Source organism: Pristiophorus japonicus, chromosome 4 (assembly GCF_044704955.1).
Source record: "Pristiophorus japonicus isolate sPriJap1 chromosome 4, sPriJap1.hap1, whole genome shotgun sequence".
Classification (NCBI taxonomy): Eukaryota; Metazoa; Chordata; class Chondrichthyes; family Pristiophoridae; genus Pristiophorus; species Pristiophorus japonicus.
Genome location: NC_091980.1, coordinates 117,313,731 through 117,334,055, shown reverse-complemented (window position 1 = coordinate 117,334,055; position 20,325 = coordinate 117,313,731).

Below are 20,325 nucleotides of genomic sequence, written 5' to 3'. Positions count from 1 at the left end.
CCCAAAGTGGATAACCTCACATTTATCCACATTATACTGCATCTGCCATGTATTTGCCCACTCACCTAACCTGTCCAAATCATCCTGCAGCCTCTTAGAGTCCTCCTCACAGCTCACACCGCCACCTAGTTTAGTGTCATCTGCAAACTTGGAAATATTACACTCAATTCCATCATCCAAAGCATTAATATATATTGTAAAGAGCTGGGGTCCCAGCACCGAGCCCTGCGGCACTCCACTAATCACTGCCTGCCATTCTGAAAAGGACCCGTTAATCCCGACTCTCTGCTTCCTGTCTGCCAACCAGTTCTCTATCCATGTCATACATTACCCCCAGTACCATGTGCTTTGATTTTGCACACCAATCTCTTGTGTGGGACCTTGTCAAAAGCCTTTTGAAAGTCCAAATACACCACGTCCACTGGTTCTTCCCTGTCCACTCTACTAGTTACATCCTCAAAAAATTCCAGAAGATTTGTCAAGCATGATTTTCCCTTCATAAATCCATGCTGCCTTGGACCAATCCTATCACTGCTTTCCAAATGTGCTGCTATTTCATCCTTCATGATTGAATCCAACATTTTCCCCACCACTGATGTCAGGCTAACTGGTCTATAAGTACCCATTTTCTCTCTCCCTCCTTTTTTAAAAAGTGGTGTTGCATTAGCAACCCTCCAGTCCATAGGAACTGATCGAGAGTTGATAGACTAAATTGGAAAATGATCACCAATGCATCCACTATTTCTAGGGCCACTTCCTTAAGTACTCTGGGATGCAGACTATCAGGCCCTGGGGATTTATCGGTCTTCAATCCCGTCAATTTCCCTAACACAATTTCCCGCCTAATAAGGATATCCTTCAGTTCCTCCTTCTCACTAGACCTTCGGACCCCTAGTACATCCAGAAGGTTATCTGTGTCTTCCTTTGTGAAGGCAGAACCAAAGTACTTGTTCAATTGGTCTGTCATTTCTTTGTTCCCCTTTATAAATTCACCCGAATCCAACTGCAAGGGACCTACGTTTGTCTTCACTAATCTTTTTCTCTTCACATATCTATAGAAGCTTTTGAAGTCATTTTTTATGTTTCCGGCAAGCTTCCTCTCGTATTCTATTTTCCCCCCCTTAATTAATCCCTTTGTCCTCCTCTGCTGTATTCTAAATTTCTCCCAGTCCTCCGGCTTGCTACTTTTTCTGGCTAATTTGTATGCCTCTTCCTTGGATTTAACACTATCCTTAATTTCCCTTGTTAGCCACGGTTGAGCCACCTTCCCCATTTTATTTTTACTCCAGACAGGGATGTACAATTGTTGAAGTTCGTCCATATGATCTTTAAAGGTTTGCCATTGCCTATCCACCATCAACCCTTTAAGTATCATTTGCCAGTCTAATCTAGCTAATTCGCGCCTCATAACATCGAAGTTACCTTTCCTTAGATTCAGGACCCTAGTTTATGAATTAACTTTGTCACTCTCCATCTTAATAAAGAATTCTACCATATTATGGTCACTCATCCCCAAGGGGCCTCGCACAACAAGATTGCTAATTAGTCCCTTCTCATTACACATCACCCAGTCTAGGATGGCCAGCTCTCTGGTTGGCTCCTCGACATATTGGTCTAGAAAACCATCCCTAATACACTCTAGGAAATCCTCCTCCACCGCATTGCTACCAGTTAGGTTAGCCCAATCAATATGTAGATTAAAGTCACCCATGATTATTGCTGTACCTTTATTGCACACATCCATTATTTCTTGTTTGATGCTGTCCCCAACCTCACTACTACTATTTGGTGGCCTGTACACAATTCCCACTCGCATTTTCTGCCTTTTGGTATTCTGTAGCTCCACCCAAACCGATTCCACATCATCCAAGCTAATTTCCTTCCTTACAATTGCATTAATTTCCTCTTTAACCAGCAACGCCACCCCGCCTCCTTTTCCTTTCTGTCTATCCTTCCTGTATGCTGAATACTCCTGGATGTTGAGTTCCCAGCCTTGGTCACCCTGGAGCCATGTCTCCGTGATGCCAATCATATCATACCCGTTAACTGCTATCTGCACAGTTAATTTGTCCACCTTATTCCGAATACTCCTCGCATTGAGGCACAGAGCCTTCAGGCTTGTCTTTTTAACACACTTTGACCCTTTAGAATTCTGCTGTAAAGTGGCCCTTTTTGTTTTTTGCCTTGGGTTTCTCTGTCCTCCACTTTTACTGTTCCCCTTTCTATCTTTTGCTTCTGTCTCCATTTTATTCCCCTCTGTCTCCCTACATAGGTTCCCATCCCCCTGCCGTATTAGTTTAACTCCTCCCAAACAGCACTAGCAAACACTCCCCCTCGTTCCGGCCCTGCCCAGGTGCAGACCATCCGGTTTGCACTGGTCCCACCTCCCAGCGTATATTCTGTGCCTTTGCTACTCTCAGTGCTTCTTCCAAGTTGTGTTCAAGTTAAGTATTGATTCATCAGCTGATGGAGGGCGGTAATCAGCAGGAGGTTTCCTTCCCCATGCTTGACCTGAAGCCATGAGACTTCATGGTATCCGGAATCAATGTTGAGGACTCCCAAGGCCACTGCTTCCCGACTGTATACCACTGTGCTGCCACCTCTGGTGGATCTGTCCTGCCGATGGCGATGGAGGAGTCTGGGACATTAGTTGAAAAGTATGATTCTGTAAGTATGACTAGTCTGTGGGACAGCTCTCCCAATTTTGGTACAAGCCCCCAGATGTTGGTGAGAAGGACTTTGTAGGGTCAATTGGGCTGGGTGTACCATTGCCGTGTCCGTAGCTGGTGCCAGATGGTCCATTCGGTTTTATTCTTATTATTGTTTTTCATAGCGATTGTGTACAACTGAGTGGCTTGCTGGGCCATTTAAGAGTCAACCACATTGCTGTGTGTCTGGAGTTACATGTAGGCCTGATGGGGTAAGGATGGCAGATTTCCTTCTCTGAAGGGCATTGGTGAACCCAACTAGCTTTTTAATTCCAGATTTATTTAATTAACTGAATTTAAATTTCCCAGCTGCCATGGTAGGATTGTGAACTCATGTCTCTGGATCATTTGTCCAGGCATCTGGATTATTAATTCAGTGATGTTACCACTATGCTACCGTTCCTGACTATAACCTCTCAGGCTATAGTGACACCAGCATAGTTATCAGGGTCATATGAGCACACAAGCCTTCCCACCATCTCCAGGTGTAGTCACGAGGAAAAGCTGCTCTTATGGATGGGAGCATAGACAATCTTCTTTAATATACATGCATTTGTTTTTTATTTTGATTGACAGAAAGACCAAAAGCTTTATATATGGGAGCTAGTTTTCAGATGTCAGAAGCAGTTAAAGTATCATCTGGAAATTACCATGGTTAGAAGCAAATATTTCAAAGAACAACCATTGACGTAAAGTTTGTGATCGGTGCAGCTATACTGATGGAAGGTTGCTAGAGTCTGATTCACTGGCTGTTAAAGTGATAACCCATGATAGTTACTGGTCACGTGTGATTGACAGAAAAGCATTTGCTAAAAATGAAAAAGATAGAGCTGCTGATAGGAAGCTTCAGAGTTCCCTTGTGCTCATAATTTCTTGAAATCAAACAACAGATTCCTGATCACCTGAAACTTGCCTCCTAAATCTCTATGAGATTTGAGCCCCATAATACAGACTGAGGGATTGCTACACTGCCGTCTTTCAGATGAGAAGTTAAATCGAGGCCCCATCTGCTCTCTCAGATGGATGTAAAAGATCCCACAGCACTATTCAAAGAAGAGCAGGGGAGATCGCCTTGGTGCCCTGGCCAATAATTATCCCTCAACCAGCATCATTAAAGCAGATTATTGGGTCATTATCACAGTGCTGCTTGTGGGATCTTACTGTACGCAAATCGGCTGCAGCGTTTCCTACATTGCAAAGTGACAACAACTCAAAAAGTACTTCATTGGCTGTAAAGAGCTTTGTGATGTCCTGAGGTTGTGAGAGGTGCTTTACAAAGGCAAGGCTTTCTTTCTAAGACTTTGCACAAAGTTGGTATTGGGTGTGAATGTAACTGTTTTGTATCACTTTCACATAAAGGGAGAAATTCTTGAAGTATTTTGGGAGAGGAACAAGCTTTTTGTAATTGACATCGGCTCAGAAAATCACTACTTCTAAATGTGCTGCGGTTTCTTTACGGATATATATTTATTTCTGTCCAATTTCTGAGAAATAGCCACTCTGCAAGAATTACTTAACTTTTTTAATGGAAACTGTTTCCATGAGTACTTGCTGGTGTCAGCCAAGCTGTCCCTTGGGAAAGTGGTGAGGTGCACCTCCAAGATTGCATGAGAGGGTCCTTTCTCTTGGACCTAATATGATTCGCTATTAGGAGTATAACTCAGATCTGCCAGTTGCATCTCGCAATCCAGAAATACAGGAATTAGACTAGTAATTTTAACAGAACTACAGCCTTAGATTACCTAAACATATTTTCACAAGATAATTACTGATGAGGACAGCCATTGGGCTCATCTTAATTAATCCACCCAAGAAGATCCTAACATTCCCCACATTGTAGCATCCAACTGTTTCTTTAATAATTCCAGCATTTTTGTTTCCACTATTCTCACTGGAATTTTATCCTGCATGTTGATCACTCTGTGTGTGAAGAAAAATTTCCTGATATCTGTCCCAAAATGATCTTTAACCAGTGTCTCTTCGCTCTGCTCCCAAAGTTAAATTTAAAGTGTTATTCCGACTTAACTTTTTCTAGACCCTTAACAATTTTATATAAATCCAAAAGATCATCTCCCAGGCACTTCCTTTCTAGGCTGGAAAGCCCAAGTTTCTCATATTTTTCCTCATAACTAAAATCCTTGACTCTGGGGATCATTCTCATAGCTCTTCTTGGCATTGCCTTGAGTGCATGAATGAGTCTCTTGGTGACTGCAGCTAATTGCACTGCTCAATGTGCAGTCTGACCAGAGCAATATATAGTTTGATAATCCTTGACTATCTGACCACATCTACAGTGATCAGCATAGATTTGACTAATTTAAGGTAATCACTGCACGTATGTGAAAAACACATCACTGTTTTTTTACAAAAGTATGACATAATAGTGCAGTTCATTCAGTTCCTACCAATCCAGGCAGTAACTGCAGACCCAAAGCAGTTTACGAGAGGGAGTCCTAAGCCCTAACCATGTGTGTTCATCTATTCGGGTATGAATTTAAATAATTGACAGAAGAACTTACATTTATGCACAGCCTTTATGATAGTGAAATGTCCCAATGGACCCAATAGTAAAAAGGCAGGGAGGGAGTGAGGGGCAAGTTTTGCGGTCACGTGAGGTCCTGCCGAATTTTTGGACTAATTTTGGACTGCATTTCCCGGCCACAGCCAGCCAGATTGAGAGGCCCAGGAAACCCAGCCGGCCTGTGTTAAAGCTGAAGCAGAGGAAAATCTGAGGTGCACAGACTCATTAAAAGCCTGGGAGCGAGTTGGTCGCCTGCCCCCACGTCCAACGCTGCTAAAACCGGAAGTGGGCGGAGTCAAAGCAGGTTGAGTTCAGGTTTGACATTTTTTACATTTTTTTCTTCACACCCAAGCCAAACCCACCCAAAGTATTTTGCAAAGGGAAGAGGTAACAGACATCCAATAGGAATTGGAAGAAGGTGGCTGGGGGAGGTAACACAAAGATTGGTCAAACACATAGGTTTTAAGGAGAAGTTTCAAGAGTCCCATGGCACTTGACAGCTAATGAAGTACTTTTAAAGTGTAGCCACTGTTGTAATGGAAATGCGGCAGAAAATTTGCGCACAGCAAGATCCCACAAAAACAATGAGATCATGACCAGATAATCTGATGTTGCTTGTGGGATAAATATTGGTCAGGAAAATGGGTAGACCTCCCTTGCTCTTCTACAAATAATGTCATGGGATCGTTTAAGTCCTGAAGAGATCGCAAAGTCTCTGTTTAAAGAATGGACTCAGTCGAGAATGTTTTGTGGACTTTATGGGGTTTTTTTCTCTGAGGGTACTTTCCCTGTGATGGGATCACCCTGTGCAGATATGTGAAAAGGCTGGTTTGTTAAAACTCCAGAGACCGCATGGCAGATGGCCATGACAAAGAACTGTCAGTCATTCAGAATGTACGAGTTCGCCCTAGCAAAAGAAAAGGGGTTCAGATATCTGAGGCATGCATAAACTATTGGAAAACCAATCTAATATGCGAAGGCACTTCTCACCTCCATCTCAGAAGAGAAGCAGAACAATGGACCTACTAGCCTGGCCAGACCAAGAGGGGCCAGTTCTTCCTACACAAAAGCCGAGAGATGTCCCAGACCCAGGGCCATCGGTCCAATACACATTGGTTTGATGGCTCATCACCGACTAAGCACTGGATACTTAGAAGCAAAAGGATTTCAAAGATTGGCGGGAGAGATAAGGGCAGCAGGACTCCTTTACAGATAGACTCTTTTCCACCATTCTCTAGTGCTCTGGAGCATTCTGGAGTGTTCGAGCGTTCCCCCTCTCTCTCCCTCCACCGAGACCGACGTGACAAGACGAAGGACCAGCTGAGCGATCGAGACCAACTGGTGAGCACGTCGCGAGTGTTCCAAGCCGGTAATCAGAGCGCCAGGCGAGCTGTTTGGGGTGTAAAGGGCTCAGAGTTTTCTTGGAAGTGAAGCTTTTTTGGGCTATTCTGGTGAGGGAGCTTCATGCGACTGGGTAATTTGCTGGTAGGGGGGAGTTAGACTCCACCATAGCAACAAGGAAATGACTGCATGTCACCGGACCCCAGTGTTGTACTGTATGTTGTTTTAATCTGGATCTTATTCTCCACAGAGACAGTGATTTTCTTTAGTAGTGCATGTTTTAGCCAGTGTATGTTAGACCAAATAAATAAGTGCGATTTTTCACCGAAGCATTCCTGTCCGTGACTTATTCCATTTACACTCTGAATAATAATCCCCGGGTATAGAATTCTCATAAGGCGGGGGCGATTCGAAATGTCCATCTAGCCATTGAGCTAGGATCAAAACCGCTTACAGTCCACCTGTGAGAGCAGACGTCTTGGTTTACCGTCTCATCCGAAAGGTGGCACCACTGACAGTGCAACACTCCTTCAGTACTGCACTAAAGTGTCAACCTAGATTACATGCTCAAGTCTCTGGAGAGACAGACAAAAGCTGAAGGATTATGATATGGTAAATCGTGATAGATTGTTTGCGCTGGTCAGTAAGATGGGAATGAGGGGACACAAATTTAAGACAATCACAAAATGAATTAAAGAGGTTAGAAAAAGTTCTTTAGAAGGGGTGGTTAGAATATGGAACTCTCAGCGACAAACCTTTATTGAAACTAAGTCCATAAATTCTTTTTAACAGGGAGTTAGATAGCTACTTGAAAAAGAGGAATATTAAAGGAGAGTGAGCAGGAAAGTGGGATTAGACTAGGTATTCATGTAGAGAAAAACACCAGTGCAAACTTAATGGGCCCGATGGCCTCTTTCTAAGCTGTAGCATTCTGCGATTCTAACTCAGTTTCGTCTTTATAGTTCAGACCAGGTCTTCTGAGGACTGCTGTGCTCTCATTTTATGATATGATTCCAATCTGAGTTGCACACAATCAGGTGCAGTACTTCATGGATTTTTGTTCGTTCATAATGTATTGAAAGGTCACCTTTGAACCATTCCATTTTATTTAAACAAATGCAATGTACAAACACAATGGGCTAGAACCTCCACTATTTTTGCAAGCCCAACGTCCACTTAACGCCCATTTTACCGCTGAAATGACGTATAACGCCCATTTATCGCCCACTTTTGGCACAAAATAGAAACTGACGGGCATTTTTAGGAAACTTATTGCCGAGCGTTACTTTCCACATGTGCTTAACGGCGGGAAAAAATATTATCGCCCGCCCACTTTTTTTGGGCGGAATCATCAGAATGGGCGAAATCAACACCCATAATATTGCCCAGTGTTACTATCCGCACAGAATTAACGCTGAGATTCAATCATACCGACCGCCCACTTTTTTTTGTCATAAAGAGAACATTTGGCGACACTAACGCCCAGGAGATCGCCCACGGTCACTTTCACCACCTTGTACACATATCGCCCAAAAAACCACCCAGAAAAAAATGGAACTGTTCTGAACGAACGGCAGTGGTGTGGCTGGCATTTTTAAAATCGCAGGTCGCTTCATTCAAAAGGCTGCTTCAACTTCGGGGGCATTTGCATTGACTCTGGAGTTTTTCTCAGGTGAGTGAACATCTCAACAGACATATTTTCAGACTCTGGACTATTGGGGCTTTACTCCAGGTGTATTTTAGTGAGGAAACCATTATTTCTGATCAATCGCTATTATACTTTCAATGCAATGGGGCCACCAAACAATAATTGTGCTTAATCAGCGCTTCAGATGTCTTGAGAGAGAAAATAAAGAAATAGAGTGCATCCTCGTTCAAGGGACCGCCTATGATGTTGAGATGTCTTGACCACTCAGGAGGGGAGCTACAATACAACCCTGAGCAAGTAGGTAAATTCGTGGTCATGTGCTCCATGCTGCACAACCTGGCTATCATGAGGGGCCAAGAATTGCCAGAAGGCACTGATGCTCCACCTCAGGAGAGAGAAGAAGAGGACGACAAGGGGCTGGACGCTGACCTAACGGCAGACAATCAGGCTGGCTATGCAACCATGCCCACGACCCCCTCCAGACAGCAGGAAAGGGCCCGTGGTGGCTATATAGCTGCAAGACTCTTACGTGAGGAGCTGATATCTGAATGATTTGCCTGAAAGAGCGTTGATGTGAGTGACAACGCTGACACACTGCTATGTGAGTGCAGCTCAGACATCAATGGTGGCCATTACCTTGGTGCCAGTTAAAGTTTACGTTGATTGATGTTAAGTTGTATTTAACCCTTTCATGTTAAGGAATCCCCAATGTGTAACGGTCCAGCTATCTGAGAAAATGTTCCCAACATTGATCTGAAATCATAAGTATCACAGGCAATAACATCCAATCCCCACCCACACCCCACTTTTTCCACCATTGACATCAATCAAATGTTCAACATGTCCAGCAACACAGAATACAAAGGCAAAGCAGGAGGGTGGTCCCCAGCCTCATACATTACAACAAATTGCATACACCCAGATGGAGATATAATACAGCCATCACCTGTAGACATGCACCTCACTTTCCTTCCCCCCTCCCCTTCTTCTCCCCACCTCTACCCCTTCCCTCATTGGGGGGGATGAAGGCAGATGCGGTCGTTGCACGGGTCTGGGAGCGGGGGGTGCCGAGGGGGCAACATTCTCTGATGCAGAAGCAGGATCTTGATCCTTATGCTCATCTGTCGTTCGCAGTGGTGGTGCAAAACCTAGGGGTGGAGATGCGCTCGCGGACTACTGGGAGGCCTGTGCCAGCAATGTTCCTGACTATTGCATCTAGGGCCTCCGCCATCCGCGGAATGTACTCGGTCATGGTGGCCAGCTGTCGGGATATGCCCCCCAATGCTTCGATGAGCTGGTCACCAATGTCTAAAGTCCTCCTGGACAACTGTACCATCTCTCCGCTCTCATGTGGCGCTCATGGAACAGACCTGCCACGTCCACGAGACCTCCACGGTGTCGGCGCCGTCCAAGGGACAAATGGGGTGCCCTGTGGCGAGGTGCTTGCGGCCGGTACCTCCAGAGTGGAGGCGGGAATGACCGGAGGAGCACGAGATGGCCTTGGGGTGGAATGGCTTCTGGAGCATGGCGATGCAGGTTCCTCGGAGTCCACGCTCTAATCCATGGAGAACAGACCCAGCACATTGACGGGCAAGAATCAGAGCTCCTAAGCAGCAGATGTAGGACCGTCCGGAGAGTCGGGCCCCGCACACCCACCTTCTGGCCTTTGTGGTCTTGCCTTGGGAAGTGCTGCTGGCTGAGCTGCAAAACACAAATGAGGTTATTAGAGGAGAAGGGGGTGCACGGGTCACAAGGTGAGTCCAGCGCTACATACAGCATATGCACGACAAAAGCACCACCACTATCAAAATCATCGCAGACATCACATTTCATAACGATCAACACATTTGCATTGCAATGATTTTCATTAGACCATCATTATTTCTATGACAATTTTAGAAATCATCTATCATATATGATTGTTCGGATATGAGTGGGTGTGGCATCTATTGACTTTATATCATACAATGGTGTAAACTTTACTCACGTGGCGTCACTTCAGGGTCTGCAGATGTCCGTGACTGTCCCGGGGTGCTTCCCCATGAGTGCGAGCACCTGCTCCTCCATCTCAGTGATGCCGCTGGTGACTGGTGGCCCCCCACCCATTCACCTCTGCATGGACCTCATCGTCAATAGCTTCTTCTGTAAAAGGTGACAGAACGACATGGCATGAGATCATTGCGTGATATCATTTCTAGATACTGTCACAGAGACTGATACAACACATAACCTACAGATGTAATCATGATTATTATGAAAATTATCATTCTTTACCTAAAGACGTACACCGTGACGCAGGCTTTGAGTAAAACTTTCCCGGTAAAAGTGAAAGACCTCACATCTGTTGATAGTCACTCATGACTGTTACAAATCAAATTATATAAATACATAATCACATGTAAATCAAAGTAATACTTACTCTTGCGGATCCCACAAGGTCGTTGCATCGTTTGCGGCATTAGTTGGTCGCTGACGAGACCACCTCTGCTATCTCGGTCCATATCCTCTGGTATGCCTTTGGGGTGGGCTTCCCACGCCCACCCTGTGTCAAATCACTCCAGCATAACTCAACCTCCTGCAGGAGGGAGGCAGTTGCCTCGTCCGAGAACCTCCTGGCTCTTTTGCGTCCTCCAATGTGCTCTTCTCCCACCTCATTGCTCTCTCCAGCATCAGTCTCCACAGCGTACTGTGATGCCTCCTCCTCTCTCTCCATTATAGGCCAAATTTGGGCAAATATGTGGCTGGTAGCAGCTAATTTTTATTTGCCTACTTGCTGTGAAACCCTAACGTCTCCTTCCTTCTTCCCAAAGCAGCCACACCACACCCAACCACGCCTTCAGTCCCTCTGAGCTCCCTCACTCTCTTTCTCCTCTTCTGCACATGTCATGATGACCCTTGACCTCCTGAATCGCGGGAATCGAGCACTGCCATGCCGTTGCTAAGGATGGCCACACTTTACGGCAGAAGGTCAAAAAAATTTAACGCTACCGCCCATTTCATATCATTCGCGGTAACGCCCATTTTCAAAAATGGAGACTAGATGCTTTGAGAATGGGCGAGAAGCCGGCGATCTGAAAACCCTTTTTACCGCCCACACCGGAAATAACGCCCATTTTTGGGCGATAAGCACAAAAGTGGAGGTTCTAGCCCAGAGTGTTATAGGACAGCTGATATAATTAGTAGCAATGGGAAAAATCCTGTCCCCAAAAATCAATGCTACTGCAACATGATAACAGAAAATGCTGGAAATGCTTCTTTAGCACATTTATGATGCCCTTGGCCTTCTGTACCGAGGGATTGCTGTTTAAGCACACAGAAAAATTATATTTAAAAGCTTCTACGATATTTTTTACTCCCTACAGACACAGACAGTGCATTGTGAATGGACGCTAGTGGATTATGGGACAATATTAATTACACCGCATCAGAAAACACTGGGGTCTGATGGATTATTTCCAGCACTGAGGCTGTTCCTCCCACATTTCACTGATTACTTCTCAGGCCTGGCTCTTGCAGTCTACAGATTGCTCTAGATTTTTAAACTGCTTTATTTACATAATAAAACACATAACTCGAGCTTTGTAGCAGTTCACCAAGCATCTCTTTATTGTAAAATTATTATGAAAAAGCAGACAATGAAACACTGAAACAAACTGGCACTTCAGAACCAAGGGTTTCAGAAAAAATGAAGCAAGCAGTCTTTTTTTTACTTGTTCCTGGGATGTGGACATCGCTGGCAAGGCCGGCATTTATTGCCCATTTCTAATTGCCCTTGAGAAGGTGATGGTGAGCCGCCTTCTTGAACCACTGCAGTCCTTGTGGTGAAGGTACTCCCACAGTGCTGTTAGGGAGGGAGTTCCAGGATTTTGGCCCAGCGACGATGAAGGAACAGCAATATATTTCTGAAGGGGCAATTAAAGAGTTAAATGTGCTTTAAGCTAGCCATGCAAAAAAAAAAAATAAGATGATGTAGCAAAATTATCAGGTGCAACCCAGAACAATGGTGTAAGTTCCTGCCAGAACTAGGGTCTTGGGTCTGGGGAGTGGGTACCTGTTGTTGGCAGGATGCAGGATACATCTGTTCATTCTGGAACAATCAGCAAAGTTAAAATTAAACAATCTGTAACAAAGCGAAGATTGTCATGCAGTAGAAAGACTGACCAATGATAAGGTAAATGATGACTTTGCAAAGAATTCTGTATAAAGGAGCAACTCCTAAAGTGTTCGATGAGAACGGTTGGGAACGCACCCAGTTGAAGAATTGGAGTAGCCGTATCTTCCTTGATTAAGCAATTAAACAATTATTTTCTCCACAACAGACCTGTGTTGAGTGTCTTTGTCATAATCCACATCATTTCCAAGTCAGGATTGAATGTAACTTGGAGGGGAACTTGGAGGAGATGGTGTTCCCATGTGCCTGCTGCCTTTGTCCTTCTAGGTAGTACAGGCCGCAGGTTTGGGAGTTGAAGCCGAAGAAGCCTTTTAGAGTTGTTGCAGTGCATCTTGTAGATGGTACACACTGCAGCCACGGTATGCCGATGGTAGAGGGAGTGATTGTTTAAGGTGGTGGATGGAGTGCCAATCGAGCGGGCTGCTTTGTCCTGCATGGTGTCGAGCTCCTTGAGTGTTCTTGGAGCTGCACTCATCCAGGCAAGTTGAGAGTATTCGAAACTAATGCCTGACTTGTGCCTTGTAGATGGTGGAAAGGCTTTGGGGAGTCAGGAGGTGAGACACTCACTGCAGAATACCCAGCCTCTGACCCACTCATTGCTACAATATTTAAGTGGCTGATCCAGTTAAGTTTCTGGTCAATGGTGATGCCCAGGTTGTTGATGGCTGGGGATTCAGTGGTGGTAATGTCAATGGCAGCGGTTAGACTCTCGCTTGTTGAAGATAGTCGTTGCCTGGCACTTGTCTGGTGGGGATGTTACTTGCCACTTATCAGCCCAAACCTGAATGTCGTCCAGATCATGTTGCATGTGGACTGCTTCATTATCTGAGGAGTTGTGAATGGAACTGAACACTATGCAATCATCAACAAACATCCCTGTTATGTCTCAAATAAAGCAATCTGACTGAGTACTGTAGACTTGAGTAAGTGTGACCTTGGTCTCTTTATTCTGACTCCAGGGTGCTGGCACAGCATGGGAGGCCTGTTTATATGCAGTGCTCCCAACAGATGCGCCCTCTGGTGGTGCTAGAATGCTGGTTACAAGGTGTTGCATACATAACAATCCCCACTTCTGAATACCCACATGGTACTCCCACAGTGCAGTTAAGGAGAGAAGTCCAGCATTTTGACCCAGCGACGATGAACAAACAGTAGTATATTTTCAAGTCAGGATCTAACTTGGCGAGGAACTTGCAGGGGATGGTGTTCCATGCACCTGCTGCCTTTGTCCTTCTAGGTGGTACAGGCTGCGGGTTTGGAAGGTGCTGCCGAAAAAGCCTTGGTGAGTTGCTGCAGTGCATCTTGTAGATGGCACACACTACTGCCATCGTGCGCCAATGGTGGAGGGAGTGATTGTTTAAGATGGTGGATGGGAAGGTCATTGGTGAAACAGCTGAAGATGACGGGCCTAGGGTATTGCCCTTAGTAATTCCTGCAGCGATGTCCTGGGGCAGAAATGTTTGACCGCCAATAACCACAACCATCTTCCTTTGTGCTAGGAATGACTTGAGCCAGTGGAGAGTTTTCCCCCTGATTCCCATTGACTTCAATTTTACTAGGGCTCCTTGATGTCACAATCGTTCAAATGCTGCCTTGATATCAAGGGCAATCACTCTCACCTCACCTTTGGAATTCAGCACTTTTGTCCATGTTTGGATCAAGGCTATAATGAAGTCTGGAGCCGAGTGGTACTGGTGGAATCCAAACTGAGCATTGGTGATCAGATTATTGGTAAGAGCCACTTAATAGCACTGTCACCTACACCTTTCATCACTTTGCTGATGATTGAGAGTAATTGGCGGTAATTGGCCGGATTGGATTTGTCCTGCTTTCTGTGGACAGGATATATCTGGGCAGTTTTCCACATTGTCGAGTAGATGCCAGTAGCTGTACTGGAACAGCTTGGTTAGAGGCAGGCTAGTTCTAGAGCACAAATCTTCAGCACTGCAGCTCGGATGTCTTTGTGACCCAGAGCCTTTGGTGTATCCAGTGCACTCAGTCATTTCTCGATATCACGTGGAGTGAATCGAATTGGCTGAAAACTGATTTCTGTGGTGGTGGGCCCCTCAGGAGGTGGATATGGATCATCCACTTGGCATTTCTGGCTGGAGATGGTTGCAAACGCTTCAGCCTTGTCTTCTGCACTCACGTGCTGGGCTCCACCATCATTGAGGATGGGGATATTCATGGAGCCTCCTCTTCCCACTAGTTGTTTAATTGCACACCACCATTCACAACTGGATGTGGCAGGACTGCAGAGCATTGGTCTGATCCGTTGATTGAGGGATCGCTTAGCTCTGTCTATAACATGCTGCTTCCACTGTTTAGCCTGCATGTAGTCCTGTGTTGCAGCCTCCCCAGGTTGGCACCTCATTTTTAGGTATACTTGGTGTTGCTCCTGGCATGCTCTTCTGTACTCCTCATTGAGCTATGGTTGGTCCCCTGGCTTGATATATTTACAATGAGCTAATTAGAGCTGTTACACTCATAATAAATGGTGAGACTGAGTACTGTGTGTAACGAACAAGTGTGACCTTAGCTCCTTTATTAAGATTCCAGAGTGCAGGTACCTCGTGGGTGGCCTGCTTATATACTGTGCTCCCAAGGGATGCTGGGATCCCTTGGGACACCAACAGGTGGGCCGTCTGGTGGCCTGGTGTAATGCATGTTACAAAGGGTCAAATATATAACATCACTCCCCATGAAGTCAACAGTACACTTATTTACAAGGTGAGACGATCTGGGGCTTCGCGCTTCCTTGTCAATCATCTCGATACAAATGCTGGTGTGCGTAGGTTGGTCAGTTCTTCACTGGGTTGTTGGGCAGCCGGCCTTGCTGGTCTGCTGGGGATGATGAGTTCAGTTTCGTGGTCAACTATGATGTCAGTTGCCACTTGTGTGTGTGTTGCAAGGTCAAATTTGGTGGTGTCCTCTTCGGGTATTTCGTAGCTGTTGGTGAACTGCAATTTGATTTGGTCCAAATGTTTTGTGTGCATTTGTCCATTGGTCAGTTTGACCTGAAACACCCTACTCCCCTCTTTGGCTGTGATCATGCCAGGGAGCCATTTGGGACCTTGTCCATAATTCAGCACAAACACAGGATCGTTGATCTCAATATCGTGTGACAAATTTGCGCGGTCATGGTACACACTTTGTTGAAGCTGCTTGCCCTCCACGTGATCATGGAGATCAGGGTGGACAAGAGAGAGCCTTGTTTTAAGCACCCTTTTCATGAGCGGCTCAGCTGGGGGAATCCCGGTGAGTGAGTGGGGTCTGGTGCGGTAGCTGAGCAGCACTTGGGACAATCGGGTCTGCAGGGAGCCTTCCGACACGTGTTTCAAGCTTTGCTTGATAGTCTGAACTGCCCGTTCTGCCTGGCCGTTGGATGCGAGGTTGAACGGGGCAGATGTGACATGTTTGATCCCGTTGCGGGTCATGAATTCCTTGAATTCAGCACTGGTGAAACACGGCCCATTGTCACTGTCGAGGACATCAGGCAAGCCGTGTGTTGCAAACATGGCTCATAAGCTTTCAATGGTGGTCGTGGATGTGCTTACAGACATTATTGCACATTCAATCCATTTTGGGTAAGCGTCCACGACAACCAAAAACATTTTGCCTAGGAATGGGCCCGGATAGTCTACATGGATCCTCGACAATGGTTTGGATGGCCATGAGCACAAACTTAGCGGTGCCTCTCTGAGAGCAAGTGTTGCACTGGCGCACGTGAGACCTGGCTATGGCTTTCATCATTACTATGCCTGGGTGGGTGTTGTGCAGTTCGCAAATAAATGTGTCTCTGCCTTTCTTGGGCAAGGCCACACGATTGCCCCACAAAAGACAGTCCGCCTGCAGGGGCAACTTGTCTTTGTGTCTGTGGAACGGCTTAATCGCTTCCTGCATCTCCACTGGGACACTGGACCAGCTCCCCTGGAGGACACAGTTTTTTGCCAAGGATCCTGGCTGGTCCAGGTCCTGATCTGGCGGGCCATAACGGGGGACTTCTCGTCCTCAAGTGCCTCCATGACCATGAGCAAGTCCGCTGGCTGTGCCATTTCAACCCCGGTGGTGGGTGATGGTAGCCGACTGAGAGTATCTGCGCAGTTATCTGTGTCTGGTCTGTGGCGGATTACATAGTTGTATGTCAACAGTGTGAGCGCCCATCTTTGGATGCGGGCAGAGGCATTGGTATTAATTAATCCTTTTGCTCTCCGAGAATAGCGATATGAGCGGCTTGTGGTCAGTTTCAAGCTTGAACTTGAGGCCAAATAAGTACTGGTGCATTTTTTTTAACCCGTAAACGCACACCAGAGCCTCTTTTTCAACCATGCTGTAAGCCCTTTCGGCCTTGGACAAACTCCTGGATGCATACACAACCGGTTGCAAAATCCCCGATTCATTAGCCTGTTGTAACACACACCCGACCCCATATGACAATGCATCGCAAGCTCACACTAATCGTTTACATGGGTTATACAGGACAAGCAGTTTGTTAGAGCACAATAAATTTGTGGCTTTCTTAAAGGCAGCCTCTTGTATGGGAATTCCCCCATACTCAGTCATCTCCCTTGCGCAGTAAGGGTTCTAGCAGGGTGCTAGGAAATTACCAAAGTAGTTAAGGAGTCCCAGGAATGACCACAACTCCGTCACGTTCTGTGGTCATGCACGTTCTTAATGGCCTCCATCTTGGCGTCGGTGGGTCTGATGCTGTCTGCTGCGATTCTCCTTCCCGTGCCAGGAAAACACACTTCGAGTGTTTCAACCTGAGCCCCACACAATCCAACCGACTAAGAACCTCCTCCAGATTCTTCAAGTGCTCCATGGTGTCCCGACCTGTAACCAATATGTCATCCTGGAAGACCACTGTGCAAGAAACCAACTTTAGCAGGCTCTCCATGTTCTGCTGGAAGATCGCCGCAGCCGACCAAATCCCGAATGGGCACTGGTTGTAGATAAACAGACCTTTGTGCATGTTAATGCAGGTGAGGGCATTCGAAGACTCCTTCAGCTCCGGCGTCATGTAGGCCGAGGTCAGGTCCAGCTTGGTGAACGTCTTCCCTCCAGCCAGGGTCACAAATAGGTCGTCTGCCTTGGGTAGTGGGTACTAGTCCTGCAGCGAAAAATGATTAATCGTTACTTTATAGTCCCCGCAAATTGTAACCGTACTGTCCTCCTTGAGTACCGGGACAATCGGACTAGCCCAGTCGTTGAATTCCACCGGCGCAATGATGCCTTCACGTTGCAGCCTGTCTAGCTCAATTTCCACTTTTTCACGCATCATGGACGGTACTGCCTGAGCCTTGTGGTATATGGGACGCGTACCGGGAACCAAATGGATCTGCACTTTCGCCCCCGAGAAGCTTCCAATGCCTGGCTCGAATAATGATGGGAACTTGCTTAGAACCTGGGTACATGAGACGTTGTCGACGGACGAAAGTGCTCAGATGTCGTCCCAGTTCCAGAAGATTTTCCCCAGGCAGCTTCTGCCAAACAACATGGGGCCATCCACTGGCACAATCCACAACGGGAGTTCATGTACTGCTCCATCATAGGAGACTTTGACTTCTGCACTGCCAATTACAGGGATTAGTTCTTTGGTGTAAGTCTTTAGTTTGGTGTGAATGGGGCTGAGCTTGGGCCTGTGTGCCTTCCTTCCCCACAGCCTGTCGAAGGTCTTTTTACTCATTATGGACTGACTTGCCCTCGTGTCCAGTTCCATAGATACTGGAATGCTGTCCACTTCAACTTTCAACATTATTGGTGGGCATTTCGTTGTGAACGTGTGTACCCCGTACACTTCTGCTTCCTCAGTACGAGTTTCCAATTCAGTCTGATCCACTATGGATCGTTCCTCTGCAACGTGACGGTTTGCAGGGTTTGCAGCTCATCTGTACATTCGTTGGAGGTGTCCCATTGTTCTGCAACCATTGTACACATATTGATGGGGCCGATGATCACCTCCGCAATGCCAACAGGGTGTTAACTGCCTCGCATTAACAGATGATGGCGGACTCTGGGTCAATTGAGGTTGGGCTACAGCAGCCGGCGTGTACATTCTGCCATGTACATTTCTGCTCAAAACCGACGTTACTTTATGTACAATACTGGTCGAAATTTCTTTGTTCTGTGAAATCTGCTTGGTGTTGTCGCTGGTGGACATAAATGCCTGGGCTATCGTTATGGTTTTACTCAGATTCGGAGTTTCTACAGTCAACAGTTTGCGAAGGATTGTCTCATGTCCGATGCCCAGTACAAAAACATCTGAGCATTTGTTCTAGGAATCGCTCAAACTCACAATGACCTGCGAGGCGCCTTAGTTCGGCGACGTAGCTCGCCAATTCCTGGCCCTCCGATCGTTGACACGTGTACAACCGATATCTCGCCATCAAAACGCTTTCATTAGGATTTAGGTGCTCCCAGACCAGCGTACACAATTTTTTGTAGGATTTCTCTGTTGGTTTTGCCGGGGCCAGGAGATTCTTCATGAGGCCATAGGTTGTTGCTCCACAGACAGTTAGGAGGATTGCCCTTTGTTTGGTGGCGTTCTCGTCCCCTTCTAGCTGATTGGCTGCAAAGTATTGGTCGAGACTCTCCATGAAGGCCTCCCAATCATCCTCTTCTGAGAACTTTGCCAGGATGCCGACTGTTCTTTGCATTTTCGCGCAGTTGTTCGTTACCTCATCGCAAATTGTTACACTCATAATAAATGGTGAGACTGAGTACTGTGTGTAATGAGCAAGTGCGACCTTAGCTCCCTTATTAAGATTCCAGAGTGCAGGTACCTCGTGGGTGGCCTGCTTATATACTATGCTCCCAATGGATGTTGGGATCCCTTGGGACTCCAACAGGTGGCCCTCTAGTGGTCAGGTGTAATGCAGGTTACAAAGGTTTAAATACATAACAAGAGCATTGGATGGTAGGAGGGGACAAGCAATCTGATTTTCTTTAACATATGAAAAGAAACCACAGGACGTGGTTGAGGCAAATAGCTTAGGTGCTTTCAAAACAAAATTAGATGAGTGCATGAGAGAAAAATGAAAAGAAGGATATTTTGAAAAGCTGAGTGAGGTAGATGGAATGGGAGGAGACTCATGTGGAGCACAGACTAGTTGGGCCGAATGGCCTGTTTCTGTGCTTTATATTCTTTGTAATTCTATGTAAAAATCCAAAATTATCCAAGAACAGGGTGTTAGCCCATCAATGCCTGTGTATATCCTGAACAATAACATGAGTAACTGAGCAGTAACAACATGGCTCCGGTTGGGGTGGAGTGCAGAATGTTGTGGTGCAGGGGGTGTCGCAGTTGTGAGGGGCGGACTGGTTGGGCTGGATGCTCTTTACCTATCCGCCATTGTTCATTGTTCATAGGTTTATATGTAACCTTCAGGGCTGCTGACCGAGGGCCGTGTGGCTCTTTGTCGACCGGCGTGGACATGATGGGCCAAAATGGCCTCCTTCTGCGCTGTAAATTTCTATGTTTCTATGTTCTATTTTCTAGGCAAAAAGAAATCAGCAAACATTTCTTTCGTTCCCATAATAACAGGTAAACACAGTGGGCTAGAATTTACATGCAGATTGCCCCCGCCCAATCCTTGGCGGTATTCTGACGGTGTGCCTTTTCAACCGCCAGAATACCACTGGTGCGTGCTCCCGAGGTTTTCGGATGGTCCATGTCGGCGGCAGCGAAGCGGTGCGGGAGCAGAGTGCAGCAGGCGGCCAAAGCGGGACCAAAGTCGGTGATCAGCTTACCTGTATAAAGCAAAGTTGAACCATTGTCTGAAAGGGCTGGAAACGCTTCTCTGCGCATGAGCAGCCATTCTCCCACGATTTCGGCAACAAGGGTGACCCCGCACATGCGCAGAGAAGAGAAGGACAGCACTCAACATTTTGAGGCTGCAGAGGTTAGTGCATGTCAGTGGGAGAGGAGCTGTGAGGA